Below are 16,060 nucleotides of genomic sequence, written 5' to 3'. Positions count from 1 at the left end.
TATGCCAGTTTCTTCTCCATTCTCTTGGGGTCCTGGACATTGTGCACACACGCCCAGTGCGATTTCCAAGTCATGCTGGATGCAGCGCCCTAACCTCCTTACCCCCGGCTGGCCCCACCAGCATCCTCTTCTAAAGTTTCTTGCCATACATAACCCTCAGTACCAGCCCGCCTCTGCGTCCTCACCCTGTCAGCCACCTTCAGGGGAAAGCCTGGGCTCACATTTAATCTCCGCTCGCCACGGAGCCTAAGCCTTTGTGGCACAAAGCCTTTGTTGTCTTCTCTTGCAGTTTGGGATTTAGAGGCAGGCAGGTTTTCCAGCCTTTTATTTAAAAACATGCCACAGGGCATATGCAAGAGAGAGAGAACACAGCTTATAATGAGGTCTGGTTACATTGCTGCTTTTTATTTTTTGTGGAGAGGTTTTTTTGCTATAGGGTGCATGCACTCGCCAGCCAGACAGAGAGAGACAGAGAGACAGAAAGCGAGAAATCACCCTCCAGGGGGAATGGCCACGCCGCAATCCCTTCTCCTCCATTATCGTCTTAGGATCTTGGGCACGCACGCACACGCGCCTGGCGTGAGTTTTAAGCCACCGGGTCCGGGACGCAAACTGCGGTCGACTACATGGGAGTCCAGCGACATAGCCATTACGCTAACTGCTGGTCACTACACTGCTGCTTTTTATTTATTTTTTTTAAGAGTTTTTTTTTTTTTTTTGCTATAGGATGTGTGTGCTCACTGGTGAGAGAGACAGAAACAGCAAGAAGTCACCCCTGCAGGGATGGCCACACTCCAATCCCTTCTCCATTATCTTGGAATTTGTGGCATGTGTGCACTTGTGCCCAGCATGTTTCAAGCCACTGGGTCTGGTACTAGAACTACAGTCAGCCACATGGGAGTCTAGCCCTTTACCACTGTGCCATTTGGTGACCTCTTCTGTTTTTTTTGCTGTAGCGCGTGTGCACTCAGTTAGAGTCAGGGTGATGGGGGAATGAGAAAGGATTCTAGAGGGAAGATGGCATGCTGCAATCCCTTCTCTTCTATTCCCTAGGCATTTGGGGCATGCACACACATGCCTGGCTTGTTTTTCAAGCTTCGGGGTCTTGGACTTGAACCCCACAGTTAGCTATGTAAGATCCAGTTGCCATAACCTCCATGCCACCAGCTGACCCATGCCACCACAGTTCTTCCTCCATTTCTTCGTCACCTCAGGATCCTGGGCACAGGGCACCTGATGGCAAATGGGGCTGGGATTTGAACCTTGGTTCAAACTGTGTGGGACCCGGCATCGTCTGCACAGTACTTAGTTGCTGCGCTACTGGGCCGGACCAGGTTTTCCAACTTTTGAAGCCCCATATTTTTGAACTCTATTTTTTTCACTTCTGCTTACAGGTTGACTAATTCCTTTTTTAAAAGAATTTATTGAACTTTATTTATTTTTTAAATTCGACTAGAGAGGGACAGAGCGAGAGAGAGAAAAGGAGAAAGCAAGCCGCCAGGTCCAGAACCGTGGTCGGCCATGCAGGAGTCCAGTGACCTCAACCACCACGCCACCTGCTGACCCCAGGTTGACTGATTCCTGAACTCCCCACTTCTCAGAGACGTTTTGCTAAAGCCAGAAGATAAAAGCCAACACTCGTTATCAGTGATTCTTTCCGACCGATCTTGAGCTAAGGTTGGCTCTTGTCTTTCACATTACCGCAGTGAGAGCAGAGTTCTGGCTGCTATTCCTATTTCAGGATTCTTTCCAGGGGCCTGGGGGAGTCACCTGCACCCATGAATCTTGCCGTAACAGTCAGCGCTGATCCAGAGATTGTGGGCCGCTGTCGAGCAGGTGCCTGACGCTGCCATGGCATCAGGTAGTGCATGTTAAAGCCTTATCTCTGAGTCTTTTAGAGACAAAGATTTGTGCTTTAAACCAATTACTAACAATTTCTAGGGACCAGCAGATGGTGTAATGGTTCCTTTGCTGGACTCCCACGTAGTCAGCCAGGGTTTGAATCCTTGACCCGGAAGCTTAAAACTCATGCTGGGCCCGTTTGCATGGGTACTCAAGATCCCAAGAGGAGAATGGAGGAGAAGGGACTGTGGCATGGCCGTCCCTCCTTGGGAATGATTTTTCACTTTCTGTCTTTCCATCTTCGGTGAGCGCACGTGCCATATAGCAAAAACAACAATGACAACAAAAAACTCTAAAAAACTTCCTAAGTCCCCCGTAACCTGTAAACGTCTGCTTCCCATGTTCTGCCTTTTTGGACAAGGCCAATGTAATAAAGGCTCTAAGCGTTGACTTTTTTTTCTCCCTTAGATTTTTGCTATAGGGTGCGTGTGCTCTACAGAGACAGAAAACACATCACCCCCTGGAGGATGGCCATGCTGCAATCTCTTCTCCATCCCCTTGAGATTTTGGGCACACATGCACATGGGTCCAGCATGAGTTTTAAGATGCTGAGTCTGGGACTTGAACTATGGTCGACTACACGGGAGTCCAGCACCTTAACCACTATCTGCTGGCCCCCTCCACGTGCTGATGTACAGTTTAGTTTGTACCTCCTGCTCTCAGAACTGGGCGAGAGAGCTGCTGCATCCGCCTCTCCGACACACCTGAGCTACGCGGAGTCTGTCTCTGGGCCCAGGCGCTCATGTTCGTGCTTAGAAGAAGCCGTTTTAAACCCTTCTGCAGAGGTGGGCTATTTCTGTTGACACCAGGAACAGCTTGGCCAAGAGATTGGTCACCGCGTGTCGCAACTTTCCAGGCCTTCAGCTTCGAACACCAGTTTTCTTGCCCCCTAAGCCAGTGTGTTTTGTTGGGGCAGGACCCACTTCAAGGCCTAATTTTTTAATTCATAAAAAGGCAACAAATTGTTTGACCACGAACTCCAAACTAAACAAGGGCTCTCACACACCGGATGTTGGCTTTTCCCTTATGCAGAGTCTGAAACGAGCATTTCCGATGAGCAGGTGGCTTCCTCTAAGAGACTGCAGAGTCCAGACTCTCGGGTCCTGTGGCCTTGCGGTCTTCACCACGAGCCGTCCAAGGCCGCGCTCCTCGCCCTCCTAGGGCCAGTAGGCAAGGAGGTGCATGAGGGTTGCCGGTGCGGCTTGTAGGGGCCAGCTCGGCGAAGGCGCCCCCAGTGCTCCTGCTTGTGTTCACCGGCTACAGCAGCACACCTAACTGCAAAGAAAACAAACAGACTTGAGCTTCGTCCTTGTAGCTGAGAAGGGACAGGCTTTGTAGTGCTTGGTAACTTAGAGCGGTGTATCTGACCTCTTTATGCCTCAGTTTCATCAGCTGGTGAGAATGGGTTGTCATTTTATTTATTTTTTTAATTTGCCAGAGGGCATGTGCACCTTCCTGAAAGAGAGGGAAAGTAAGAAAGCACTTTCCCCCACACGCATGGTCATGCTTCAGTCCCTTTTCCTCCATTTCTCCCTCCTTTGGGGTTTTGGTCATGTTTGCACACGTGCCCAGTGTGGTTTTCACGCTGCCGGGTCCGGGACTCAGACTGCAGTTGGCTGTGTGGGATCCAGCTCCCGTAACCGCCGCACCGCGGCCTGCCCAGGTTGTACATTCTCATGCTTGGATACGTGTAAAGTACTTGGTGTCTGGCCTGGAAGGAGCGCTGGTGAGGTAGCTGTCATAGCCCTCGTTCAAGGGCTGCTCTCGTCAGACCTGACCCCCGGCAGGCCGGGAGGAACAGCACTCGGGTACAGATGCCTCGCTGTGGCCGTTTGTGGAAAAAGCTTTTTCGTTGACAAAAACACCAATTTTCTGATTTAATGTAGTAATTCCACTGATGTTTTTAATTTACTTCTCTGTATAGATTTTTGATGCCTCCTTTTATTTCCTCTCCAGTGCCTAAGGATGATTGTTTACAAAACAGCTTTTTAAAAAAATCTTGTTTTTATTTGGCTAAGCCTTGCTGTGAGAATGCTTGGGGTAAACCAGAAGCGAGTGGGCCTGCAGAGGGAGCAGGTGGGAGAGGGTGTATGGCTTTCATTTCATCCTACATTTTTAAACGTTTTATTTATTTTAGCAGTGGGGGGAGGAGAAAGAGAGACAGAGAAAGAGAGAGAAAGCAAGCTGCTGGGTCCAGGACTTGAACCATAGTTGGCCATGTGGGAGTCCAGCCTTAACCACCACACCACCTGCTGGCCCCCATTTGTACATTTAAAAAATATATTTATTTTAATTTTTAAAAATTTTATTCCTTCATTTATTTTACTTTGACCAGAGAGAGAGAAAGAGGGAAAGTGAGAAAAGAAGCCACCAGATCTGGGACTTGAACCGGGGTCAGCCATGTGGGAGTGTCCAGTGCCTTAACCACCATGCCACCTGCTGGTCCCAATTTGTACATATTTTTAAAAGCAAGGTGATTTTTTAAAAATTCATTTTTAGCTTGAGAAACAGAGAAAGGCGCCCCCAACTCCACCCAGCCTGGATCTCAGGCACATGCTAGCACCCTGTCTTGCAGAGAGGCCCTGGGGTGTAAACTGGGGACCTTCTCATGTTGGTCTGGTTGTGACCTTAATTGCTATTTTTTTTGTGTGTGAGGGTTTGCTACAGGGCACATGCACTCACCAGAGAGGGACAGAGACAGAGAAGGAAAGTGAGAAATCACCCCCTCAGGGAAAGGCCATGCTGCAAACCCTTCTCCATCCTTCTCTCAGGATTTTAGACATGCACACACATGTTCCCAGTGTTTGTCAGGTCTCTGGGTCCAGGACTTGAGTTGTGGAGTCAGCCAGGTGGGATACAGTTCCTTAAACACCATGCCACCGTTCCCCCCCCACCCCCCCCCCCCCCACCAAGGCTTGTGTGCTTGCCAGAGAGACAGAAAGTGAGAAATCACCCCCCGGGGGGGATGTCCACACTGCAGCCCCTTCTCATCCGTCCTCAGGATTCTGAACATGCACGCACACGTGCCTGGTGTGTTTCAGGGCACTGGGTCTAGTTGGCCATGTGGGAGTCCGATGATGTAACCATTATGCCATCTGCTGGCTCCATTTTTTAAAGTTTATTTCTTCCATTAATGAGAGAGACAGAGAGACTCCTTATGGGGTCCTGATGCCACGGTGGAGCCCCGCCTTTAGCCAGCCGTGGATCATGGGCATGTGGGTGCCTGGTCTACTCAGGGAGGTCTCCAGACTTGAACCAGGAACCTCGCCTTGCAGAATGTTGCATTTTCTCTCTGCACACCCATCTAGCCCCTAATATCTGTTTGTTTGACTCCGCCACCACGCGGTTAGGGAGTAGATTCCTGATACGGTTCTTACAAACAAGTAGAAGGCCTCGGGGGTGGCAGTGAGGTCTGTTTTCAGACAAGTGGATGGACATGTTGGGCCACGTTCTCGCTGCACAGCTCGTGCTCTGCGAGTGGCCCACTCTCTCACAGAGGGCGCCCCACCCTCTCAGGGCTTCCCCACCAGCTGGCCTCCTCTGCCTTCACGCATCAATTTCCATCTTCCAGGAATGGCCTTTTATGTCACTTGTCCCTTCTGAGACAAACTGCTCAACAGCTTTGCACTCACTCACCCTGCTTCTCACCTCCCGCCCCCAGTCACGCTGCCTGTCCCGTTCGCCTCACGCCTTGTCTGGGGATGCTTGGACACGTGCTGAGTGGCTGTGGTTCTGTTCCCCATGAGCTCCTCCCTCCCACGGGGTCCACGGTCTGGTCATGCCACTCGTGCCAAGCTGGGCACCTCAGAGTTTTTCCCTCGAGGTTTTAAGACAAGAATTTTTTTTTTTGAGAGTTTTTTTTTTTTTTTTTTTTTTTTTTTTTTTTTTTGCTATAGGGTGCATGTGCTTGCCAGAAAGACAGAGAGACAGAGAGACAGAAAGTTAGAAATCACCCCCTCCAGGGGGGATGGCCACACTGCAATCCCTTCTCCATTCTCCTCTCAGGATCTTGGGCACACACGCACACGCACCTGGTGTGAGTTTAAGCTGCCAGGTCCGGGACCTGAACTGCGGTCCAGCAACATAGACATTGCACCAACTGCTGGTCCTGTAAGACTAGAATTTTATAAGACAGTTGGTTCCTGTCTTTATTAATGAAAATTGTTAAGTGTCTTTCCTTTGAAGCCAGTGGCTGGCACACTGGTTATGTCCCTGGACTCCCACATGGCTGACCACAGTTTGAGTTCTAGACCCTGTGGCTTGAAAATCACTTGGGATTTCGGGCATGCACGCACACGTGTACACCTGGCGTGATTTTTCAAGCTGATGAGTCTGGGACTCGAACTATGGTTGGCTATGTGGGAGTCCATTTCTTTAACCACTCTGTCACTTGATGGCCCCGCAAATATCTTTTAAATGGTTAAATGCTCACCCCAGAATGGGGAACATGTTAGTAGGAGGCAGGGCCTCTCTATGTGGCTGGCAAGTTGTGCCCTTCACAGGGGTCAGGCCAGGAGGGCAGTGCTGGGCTGACGCTGGCTCCTCCCACCCTGGCTCAGAGCTGCCCCTGCTCAGAGGTAAGAGGAATGCTTCCCTCCCATCTGGCCCCCAAGCCGCCTGTGAGTTAGCTCAGACCTCACTGGCAGTCCTCTCTCCCTGAGTCCTGGCCTGCTGTGATATCCTTAGAGCTGGCTCTCCCATTTCTTCTTTTTTCTAGAAACTCCATCTTCTCCAAGGCTACTGGGGTTGGGATGGGAATGGAAAATTATTTTGTCTTTGCTATGTCCTCTAAATGTCTCCCTTCCCTGAAACCCCCTTTGCTGGAGTCCACTCTGGGGCTTATATGAAAATGAAAAAGCCATTTGCTTTGGGGGTCAGATCTAATTCTTAGACATGTCCAAAGTTAAAGGGCCTCTTTTCCCTTGCACTCCATACAAATTCGGTTTTCCCTGTCTACAGGAACCTTCAGAATTCTTTTCCTAGTATCCTGACTCTATTTAGCTTATAACCACTAGGTGGCAGTGTTTCATCATCTTTTCCCCTTTATGTGCTCTGTTTTTTCCTTTTTAAAAATTTATTTATTTATTTACATTTTTCCATGAACATTTACATATAAAAAAATTTTAACTCATACTTCATAGTTCTTGAAAGTTAATAAACAACTTTCAAAATTTCAAAATATTTCTTATAATTTTGTATAAGTTTGTGACTTTGTAACAGAAACAGTATGGTTTTAAATATTTTTGAGAAAATATTTACATGTCAGCTACTCAAATTGTTGAAAAGCAAATGCCCAGCACACTAGTCACACATAAACCTTCTCAATTCAGTTCTGCCCAAGTGTATTCTGTGATATACCATCTGCTAGCAAAGGTTAGTCTTTTTTTCTTCCTTCAAAGTCTTTCTCAAGATAATTCTCTGGTGTGGCTGCTCTTTTGCGATCTCTATTGATTACAATGCTGGGCTGGAAAAGTCCAGGTTATTTTTTGTTATAAATTCTTTCATATATCTTCCCTAATCCTCTCTGCCAGGCAGAACTATTTATGATACCAGGCCATACAGGCCATCTTTATAAGAGCTTCTGTTAGCTTAATTGAGATCCACCTTAGTTCCATAGTTTTCTAATTAATCTTCAGATATGATATTCCAGTCAAAGCCCTGTTCAATAATGAATATTTCTGGTTTCTAATAATGCAACAAGCATTATTTATTTTTTAATTTTAATTTTTTTGGAGAGGTTTTCGCTATAGGGCGCATGCGCTCGCCAGACAGACAGAGAGAGACAGAGAGATAGAAAGCGAGAAATCACCCCCCAGAGGGGATGGTCATGCCACAATCCCTTCTCCTCCATTCTCCTCTCGGGATCTTGGGTATGCAGGCACACGCGCCCGACGTGAGTTTTAAGCCACTGGGTCCGGGACGCGAACTGTGGTCGACTATGTGGGAGTTCAGCGACATAGCCATTACGCTAACTGCTGGTTCCCGATGCAACAAGCATTATTGAACTTACGCAAATAACCCTTCTCCCACAAAATAAGAATATTCCCAAATATTTTTCAATTCCAGAGGGATCAGGATGGAAGAAAACTTTATGTTTCCATTTAAAGAAACAAACAAGAAAAATATTTTAACACATTGCCAAACCTATCAACAACTGAAAAGAAAGTAAACTGTTTAAATGGGAAAACAAAGCATAGTAAAAAAAAAAAAATCAGTAATGTTTTACTCAAAAGTCATAAAATTCGGCCTAGGAGCTGCAGTGTTCTGGATCAGGGGCCTCCGGAACTGAACCCAGAGGAGATGAAACGGAAGATGCGCGAAGATGTGATCTCCTCCACATGGAAGTTCCTCATCTACGTGGCCCTCCTGCGAGCCATTCCTCTTATTTGAAAGAAGTTGGACAGCATATGAAGATAGGGCATCACATGCAAATATATGATATGAAGAACCTGGTTACAGCTTCTACTCCTGTCTCCACATGAATAGGTCCAGAGGTGTAAGAGACTCTTTGATTGGATGGACATAAAAATGTCACTTGTTAAGAACAAGCTTGGGTCTGCTAACTGAACTTCATGGCTAAAATACAAAACTATTTGGGAAGTATGGAAAGACATTTTGTGGTCATTGTGCCCTTATGTCTGTAATATTTGGCCTCCATGAATGTTGGTGTAATTGTAAATAATGCATTTTCTGGCAAGTATTAATTTTAAGAAAATTACGTCTGAAAAAAAAAGTCATAAAATTCTATTTCGCCAGTTCAGTCTTATGTTCAAACTCTCTTCTGTTGAGTATGCAGTGTTGCTATATGATCCAATCTTTCTATTGAAATCCTTGGAGTTAACATTCTACATTGTTATTGATATTTCTTGTCTCTAGCATTAAATTAGTCATTTTCTTGGTTGCCTTTTGTTCTCTTATTTCTGTATGTATCTTTAGTTTCACTGGTCAAGCTCTCCTTTCAGAATTTCTTGAAGAGTGGGTCTGCTACTGGCAAATTCTTTCAAGTCTTGTTTATCTGAAAATGTTTTTATTCCTTCTTTCCATATGAAAGATAATCTTGCTGGGTATAGTAGTCTTGGTTGAAACTGTTTTTCACTTAACACTTTGAATATATTTTCCCATTCTTTCCTTGCTCGCATCGTTTCTGATGAGAGGTCTGAGGTTAGCCTGATAGGATAACCTTTATAAGTAATCTGATGTTGCTGTCTTGTCAATTTTAGTATCTTGTCTTGGTAGATTTGGCCAGTCTGGCTATGATGTGCCTTGGAGAAGATCTTCTTGGGTTGATTCTATTAGGGGCCCTTTGTATTTCTTGTGTCTGGATATTTGAGTGCCTCTCTAGATTTGGAAAGTTTTCTTCTAGGATTTCATGGAATAGATTATCAATGCATTTGTTAGTTTCCTCACCTTCTGGGATAGCAATTATTTGAATGTTTTGGCACTTAATGCTATCTAGTATTTCTCGTATAGTATTCTTACTTTTTTTGGTTATTTTCTCAGTTTTTTTGGGTTGTTTTTTCTAGATCAGAGGTTTTACCTTCAACATACAAGATTCTATTTTCTGCACGGACAAATCTGCTTTTAATACTTTTGAGGGAGGTTTTGATTTCCTGAAGGGCAGCCTTCATCTCTAATAGCTCCATTTGATTCTTTTTCATGGTGTGTATTTCCTCCTTCAGATCATGAAAGAATTTCAACACCTCTTGGAACTCATTGTCTCTTTTCTCCTACATCTTCTGGAGTTCATTATCTCTCAGCTCTTACATCTCGTTTAGTTTTGTCAATGTGAATATTCTGAAGTCTTTATCAGACATTTCCAAGAATTCTATTGTACTGTTTGTAGATGATGAGGGATTGTCCTTTTCCCTTATGGGAGAGACATTTTCTTGGTTTCTCATGTTTCTTGTACCTCTGCGGTTGTTTCTGGTCATCCTGTGAGAAAATCTCTCCTCCACAGTGCTTAGCAATGTGGTATAAACAGTAAGATCAGGAGTTCAGATTTATAGAAAGAAATTTCTTCATTAAAGCAGGAGATTCAATAAGCGTTGAGGATTTCAATGAATCTAAACGGATTCAGATGCTGCTTGACTACTGTGCACCTAGGCCTATGCAGACATTAAGTGTCTGGAGAGTGAAACTTAGAGTAAGAAAGTAAGATTAAAAAATATAAGCAAAAAGAAAAAAATAGGAAAATACTATCAAAAAAGAGTAAAAAATGAAAACCACGCATTGCACACCGCGCAAACACACCAGGACACACCTCAGCTTTAAAATGGCTTCTGAAATTAACCAGTGAAAGAAACGGTCCAAGCTGAGGAGAAGTGCTTGAACAATTAAAAAAAAAAAGTTAAAAAATTTAAAGGGAGAGGTATTTTTGTTATAGGGTGTGTGCGCTCACCAGACAGACAGAGAGAGACAGAGAGACAGACAGCCAGAGACAATGAAAAGATGGAGGTCATCCTACCTCGTCTGAATATTTTGGGAGTCTAGGAGGTGGGTTTAGAGGATGGCTTCTCCGAACACACCAGGACACACCTCAGCTTTAAAAATGGCTTCTTGTCTGAATACTGTGGGAGTCTAGCTTTTTTCCTTTTTTAAAATTAATTTATTTTACATTCTTTCACTGAACATCACCACAGCATACAAAATGTGATTTCCCATCCAGAATACACTGTGAAGTGGTTTATTCATACATGTTATCATCAACGAATAGTTTTCCATTTCTTGTTTCTTGTGTGTGTGTATATATATATTATTATTATTTTTAACACCCCCCCATTTCTCACGCTCTGCTATTTCCCATCCTCCTTCCACCTTGTCTCTGGTATCTGCAGTTGCTTTCCATTCCTTTATTCTTTTCCACATTTCATTGATTTACAAAATATCTTAATTTACATATTTTCAGTAGCAATGTTGACTTTAGGCATGAAACTCTGCGGGCAGAGTGAATAAAGTAGCACCTAGCTGAGGCTATATAGCTTACTGTGGTCATTATATAGGTATTTTAAAAATTATTTATTTATTTATTTAATTTTATTTTGGAGAGGTTTTTTCTATAGGGTGCGTGCGCTCGCCAGAAAGACAGAGAGAGACAGAGAGACAGAAAGCCAGAAATCACCTCCCAGGGGAATGGCCACGCCGCAATCCCTTTTCCTCCATTCTCCTCTCAGGATCTTGGGCACGCATGCATATGCACTCGGTGTGAGTTTAAGCCACCGGGTTGGGGACTCGAACTGAGGTTAACTACATGGGAGTTCAGTTACATAGCCATTACGCTAACTGTTGGTACCAAATAGGTATTTTTTTAAGTTTTTTTTTTTTAAATTTTAAGAAAAGCAGTTTTAGCTTTAATAAATCAAAATAAAAACACATGAAGATAACTTTGCTTAATACTTAAAGCCAGGGGGACCAACAGTTGGCGTAATGTCGCTGAATTCCCATGTAGTTGACTGTAGTTTGAGTCCTGGACCCAGTGGCTTAAACTCACGCCGGGCTCGTGTGTGCCCAAGAGCCCGAGAGGAGAATGGAGGAGAAGGGATTGTGGTATGGCCATCCCCCCTGGGGGGTGATTTCTCGCTTTCTGTCTCTCTATTTCTCTCTGTCCTTCTGGCATACACATGCACCCTACAGAGAAAAACTCTCCCTCAAACAAACAAACAAAAACCTTAAAGCCAGGAAACAGGTTAGGATTCTGTTCGAATAGTAGGTACATAGACCTGTCTACGACTCAAGAGAAGACAAAAATCCTTAACTCTGGAAAACAAAGCATAGCAGATCAGTAATGTTTTAGCCAAAAGTCATAAAATTCTATTTCACTAGTTCAAACTCATGTACTTTATTTTCTGTTGTGGTCCGCTCTTTCGTTTAAATTCTGGAAGATAATGTTCAGCTCTGGACTTGTCCCTACCATTAAGCTGGCCATTTTCTTAGCTGTTTTAGAACTCTTATTTCTGTGTGTCTGACTTTAGTTTTTCTGGGATAGCACTCCTTTCAGAACTTCTTGGAGAACTGGTCTGGTGTTGGTAAATTCTTTCAGGTTTTGTTTATCTGAGAATATTCTTGTCTTTTTTTTCCCATAAGAAGGATAATCTTGCTGGATATAGTATTCTTGGTTGAAATTGTTTTTCACTCAACACTTGAATATATTTTCTCATTCTTTCCTTGCTCACATTGTTTCAGATGAGAGGTCCACTGTTAGCCTGATGGGATATCCTTTGTAGGTAACTTGGCTTCTCTCTTGCCAATTTTAGTATCTTGTCTTTATCTGTGGTTTTGGTCATTCTGTCTATAATGTGTCTTGGAGAAGGTCTTCTTGGGTTGATCCTATTTGGGATCCTTTGTATTTCTTGGGTCTGGATCTTCGAATGCCTCTCCAGGTTTGGAAAGTTTTCTTCCAGGATTTCATGGAATAGATTGTCACTGCCCTTATTAGTCTCTTCACCTTCTAGGATACTGACTATCCAGATGTTTGGACATTGAATAATATTTAGTATTTCTCATATATTCTTTTCATTCTGGGGGCTATTTTCTTAGTTTTCATATTGGATTTTACTAGTCCAGCAATCCTGTCTTCTACATCTGAGATTTGATTTTCTGTATGATCTAGTTTTCTTTTTAGTACTTTCAAAGGAGGTTTTTGTCTCCTGTATTATAGCCTTCTTCTCCAATAGTTCCATCTGATTCTTTTTTATGGCGTGTATTTCCTCTTTCAGCTCTCGCAAGAACTTCCTCACCTCCTGGAACTCATTGGCTCTTTTCTTCTTTTCTTCTGGTGTTCATTGTTTTTCTTCTCTTCCAGCTCTGTCAGCTTTGTCACTATAAATATTCTAAGTTCTTTATCAGACATTTCCATGAGTTCCATTGTACTGTCTGTGGATGAAGAGGAGTTATTCTTTTCCCTTGGGGGAGAGGTATTTTCATGATTTCTCATATTTCTTGTGCTTCTGTGGTTACCTAGTCATCTGTGGGTTATTAATTTCTGGAAGTTCAATCTGAGTGATTAGAGGTGCACAGGAAGAGGTGGTCTTCCCATGTACTACTGCCTTGCAGAGTTCTGTGTTTACCACTGCACCATCTGGCCCCATGACCTTGACAATTTTGAGATTCTACAAAATAATGTTCTTCAATTTGGGATTGTCTAAGTTTTTTTAAAATTCAAGTTATGCATGTTTGGCAGGAATATTGTGCATCCTGGCAGGTGACAGGTGGTTTTGATGTTAACTTCTATCACCTCATTATTGTGCTATCTGCCAGGCTTCTCCACTGTAAAGATATTTTCTTGTTTGTAACTAAATAACACTTTTCTGAGAAGGTACTCTGGGACTATGTAAATATCATGTTATCAGACTTTCACCTTTTTTGTTCATTTATTTATATCAGTATGGACTTATAATTTACAATTTTATTTAATGTGTCATTTATGGGGCCAGCAGATAGCATAGCAGTTTCATTACTGGATTCCCACATGGCAGACTGCCATTCGAATCCTGGATCCAGTGGCTTGAAAAATCACACTGGGTGCATGTGTGTGCGTGCCCAAGACCCCTGGAGGAGAGTGGATTTTGGCGTGGCCATCCCACATGGGGGTGATGATTTCTGACTCTTCCTCTTACTGTCTCTGTCTCTCTCTCTCTCCAGTGAGTACACATGCTCTAAGGCAAAAACCTCTTTTAAAAACAAACCAACCAACAAAAATAATGGGTTTTTTATTTTGGTGCTCAAAATATTTTGAGTGTAGTCAGTAAGAACTACTTTGACGTTTCTTCAATGTTCTCTTGATATACTCCATCATTAATTTCTGGTGTAATATATTCAAGGCTAATTTTATACTTTCTCTGCCCTCAAATCAACCCTTTCTCCTCAGAGCCCTGGATCCCTGTAGTGCAGAACAGTATTTGGAAACCGAGAGTTGAGTGCAGGTGAGCTCATTGCTGCTGGAGTGTCATTGCTTTCAGGCCTTCTTGGTAGACAGAGCTGAAGAATATATGGGGATGAGTGTGTGTGCACGCGCACGTGTATAGGTTTGTGTGTATATTCATATATATCTACATTATAAATATACATTTATTGGGCAATTACAGCTGCACTTATTTATTTATTGCCAGAGGGTGTGCACTTGCCAGAGGGGGAAGGAGAGAGAGAGAGAAAGCTATATATACATAGAGAGAGATTGGCAGAGGGAGAGCGAGAAAACACTTCCTAATGGAGCGTGGTCACACAGCAATGCTTTTCCCACCCTTTCTTCTCCCATCAGGATTTTAGATACACGTCTACCTGTGGCCAGTGTGGTTTTCAAGTCACTGGGGCTGGGAATTAAATCATGTTTGGCCATGTGGGATCTGGCTCCACTGCAGCTATCTTTCTTTCTTTCTTTCTTTTTAAGAACTATTTTATTTAACTTTATTTATTTATTTATTTTAATTTTTACCATAGAGGGACATAGCAAGAAAGCAAGATCGAGAGAGTGAGAGAGAGAGAGAGAAGGGAAAGTGAGAAAAAGCAAGCTGCCAGGTCCAAGACTCAAACTACAGTCGGCCATGTGGGAGTCCAGCACCCTTAACCACCATGCCACCTGCCAGTCCCAGCTGTGTGCATTTCTATACATACTGAAAACCATGAGCTCACACCAGAACCAACTACATTACTTGTGGGGATCCATGTGAAATGAAAATGTGTCCCTTATTCAAAAAGTAGGAAAAAAGTTCTGTTAAAGGCACAGAAAGGGGCCAGCAGGTGGCAAGGTGGTGGATCTTACATGACTGACTCCATGGTTTGAATCCAGATGTGGTAGCTTGAAAAACACACAGGGAGCATGTGTATGTGTACCCCAAATCCCGAGAGGAGCATGAAAGAGAAGGGACTGCAGTGCGGCCATTCTCCTAGGAGATAATTTCTCACTTTTTCTCTCTCTCTGTCTCTCTCTGATGAAACCTCTGTTCAGAGGGCCATAGACAATGATATAATTGGATGAAAATCTATTTAAGAATATGACACAAGTGATCGGTTTAATATTTTAAAATAATTATTTAATTTTATTTATTGTTATTACTTAAAAAAAATCTTACACATGCATTCACCAGAGGGAGACAGAGAGAGAGAGGAAAGGTGAGAAAGCAAGTTGCCAAGTCCAGAACTTTAACTATAGTCAGCTATGTGGGAGTCCAGTGCCTTAACCACCACACCACCTGCTGGTCCCATCAACTTGGTATTTTTTCTATGTGTGTCTGCTCATTTGGGGTGTGTATGTGTGTGTGTGTGTGTGTGTGTGTGTGTGTGTGTGTGAGAGAGAGAGAGACAGAGAGAGATAGAGAGAGAGGGAGAGAAGAGAGAAAGGAGAGAAAGAAGAGGAAGAGAGAGGAGTTTTAAATTTTTTTTTTTTTTTTTTTTTTTGTACAATTTGCTTGTGTTTGCTGGGGAGCAACAGAAAGAGAGGGAGAGGGAGAGGGAGCTAAGGAAACACCCTGTATGGGAAAGGCTATGCCACAATCCCCTCTCCTAATTCCTCTTTCCTTTAGGGACTTTGGGCATGCAGCACATGCACACGGCATGTTTTATCAAGTCAGGAATCCAGGACTCCAACTGTACAGTCAGCCATTTGGGATCCAGCACCTTGACCACCTGCCACTGGCTGGCCTGAGGACTTGTTCTTTAAATATAATTGTTTAAGTTCATTTGTACATTCTGATCATCTCCTCTAGAGATTTTTAAAGGAGAATCAGACAGGATATTAGCTTTTGGTTATTATCAACATTTTTAACAGTGAGTTGGAGTTCTTGAGATGAAAGATTCTACTTGGATCTAGTAAATAAATACAAGAATTTGAGAGTGCATGTCTTGGACAAATACCAAGACTATTGCTTTTTATTTTCCACTTCATTTGCATGTTTAAAAATTTTGTTTAGCAATCGTAGATACCAGAGACAATGTGGGAGGAGTGTTGGACAGGGCAGAGGGTGAGGGATAGGGAATCAAGAATGGCAAAAAAGGAAACCAGCAGTTAGCGTAATGGCTATGTCGCTGGACTCCCACGTAGTCGACCGCGGTTCGTGTCCCGGACCCGGTGGCTTAAAACTCACGCCGGGCGCGTGTGCGTGTGTGCCCAAGATCCCGAGAGGAGAATGGAGGAGAAGGGATTGCGGCGTGACCATCCCCCCTGGGG

At 43.7% G+C, this 16,060-nt stretch overlaps 1 protein-coding gene across 1 annotated transcript in view; it reads left to right on the top strand.

Moving 5' to 3' along the window:
• SOD2 (superoxide dismutase 2) overlaps positions 1-8,289 on the top strand; it is a 30,351-nt gene extending 22,062 nt beyond the window's left edge. Inside the window, exon 6 of the mRNA XM_014589241.2 lies at positions 8,154-8,289. The gene's annotated coding sequence lies outside the window, so the exon portion shown is untranslated. The remainder of the gene's footprint in view (positions 1-8,153) is intronic.
• The last annotated feature ends 7,771 nt before the right edge of the window (positions 8,290-16,060 follow it).

This window comes from Tupaia chinensis, unplaced genomic scaffold, assembly GCF_000334495.1.
Source record: "Tupaia chinensis unplaced genomic scaffold, TupChi_1.0 Scaffold000346_1, whole genome shotgun sequence".
NCBI lineage: Eukaryota > Metazoa > Chordata > Mammalia > Scandentia > Tupaiidae > Tupaia > Tupaia belangeri.
This window is presented reverse-complemented; position numbering and strand designations above follow the sequence as displayed.